This window comes from Poecilia formosa, unplaced genomic scaffold (assembly GCF_000485575.1).
Source record: "Poecilia formosa unplaced genomic scaffold, Poecilia_formosa-5.1.2 Scaffold518, whole genome shotgun sequence".
Taxonomy (NCBI): domain Eukaryota; kingdom Metazoa; phylum Chordata; class Actinopteri; order Cyprinodontiformes; family Poeciliidae; genus Poecilia; species Poecilia formosa.
This window is the reverse complement of record NW_006800457.1, coordinates 210,674-212,407: the sequence shown is the minus strand read 5'-3', so window position 1 is coordinate 212,407 and position 1,734 is coordinate 210,674.

Genomic DNA, 1,734 nt, shown 5'->3' with positions numbered 1-1,734 from the left:
TGGCACAATAAAAATAATAATAATAAACAGCACAGTTTCAATAGGCTCTCGCAGCGCTTAGCTGCTCGGGCCTAATTAAAGCTCCGCGGAGCCTCAAGCGGCCCTCGCAGCCAAGCGCCGCTCAGGCCTAGCCACCGCGGATGTTCCAGCCACCGCCTCCCCTCAGCACCACCTCCCCCCAGCAACCGCCTCCCCTCAGCACCACCTCCCCCCAGCCACTGCCTCCCCTCAGCACCACCTCCCACCAGCCACCGTCTCCCCCCAGCCACCGCGTTGCTCTCATGGAGCTGCTGAACCCGCCCTTAAGATAGTCACTCTGTCATGTTTGACATTGCTCCCAGAGAATGCACAAAAATCTGGTGCAGATCGGCTGATATCGCAAGGAGAAGGCTGTTTAATTAACCTTGGTGCACAGCGGAGTCAAATTACAATGTAATGCTTTTGGGCTCTGTAGATGTTCTCCACAGTCACCGTTAAAGCAAGACATCCAGCAGAAAAAATCGCTACTTTCTTTACAACGTTAAGTGTCAATATAATATAATGTCATGTAATTTTCACTTTGTCTATAGCTCCTCACATTTTGGGAGGATTGTATTAGGACCTTTATGCCACATAAACTTGGGCTCTTTAGAGCTTCACCAGTGATGATCACATAAAGTCTGGTGAAAATCGGATGAAGCATGTTTGATTTAGACATGATCGTACATATGGCGAGCATTGCTACTCACTATGTAGCCACCCTCACATTTTTCAGCCAGCAGCCAACATTCACAGAGGGCATCATCATGTCATTTTGTATCAGTTGGCACAGGATTTAATCCATTTGAATCAGAGTAAAAGTAAGACATCCAACAGAGAAAAACAGGTCACTTCCTGTTGGAGGGGCACGTGGTTCCGGTGATGTCATCAATTGACCATGTGAATGTGATCAAGGCTGGTCTATAATGAGACATGGAAAGTTTGATTCTTCTCTGACCTGTCCTGGAGAAGTTATTGCATCCTAATGTTTCATGGCACAAAGCCAAAGTTTAACGCTTAGCCACGCCCACATGCTTTGATCTACAAGAATTCTTTTGATAAATTTTCAACTTTAATGTCTCAAGTCTCTGCTCAGTGAGTTTGAAGTCTGTATCTCAAAAGGTGTGGGACTAGTTAAATCAGACGTGACGTCTATGAAATAGAGGAAATTGTGGCTTTCATCCAAAATGGCCGACTTCCTGTTGGGTTTGGAGCATGGTTCCAGTAGACTTTTTTGTACATCCTGACAAGATACACATGTGTACCAAGTTTCATAATTCTAGGTTAAAGCATGGCTTCAGGCTCATCAAGTTTTCGGTGAAAAGTGTCATTTCACAAAGCCAAAGTTTAACGCTTAGCCACGCCCACATGCTTTGATCTACGAGAATTCTTTTGATAACTTTTCAACTGTAATGTCTCAAGTCTCTGCTCAGTGAGTTTGAAGTCTGTATCTCAAAAGGTGTGGGACTAGTTAAATCAGATGTGACGTCTATGAAATAGAGGAAATTGCGGCTTTCATCCAAAATGGCCGACTTCCTGTTGGGTTTGGGCCATGGCTCCAAGAGACTTTTTTGTACATCCCAATGAGATACACATGTGTACCAAGTTTCATAATTCTTGAGATAAAGCATGGCTTGGGGCTCATCATGTTTTGGGTGAAAAGTGTCATTTCACAAAGCCAAAGTTTAACGCTTAGCCACGCCCACATGCTTTGAT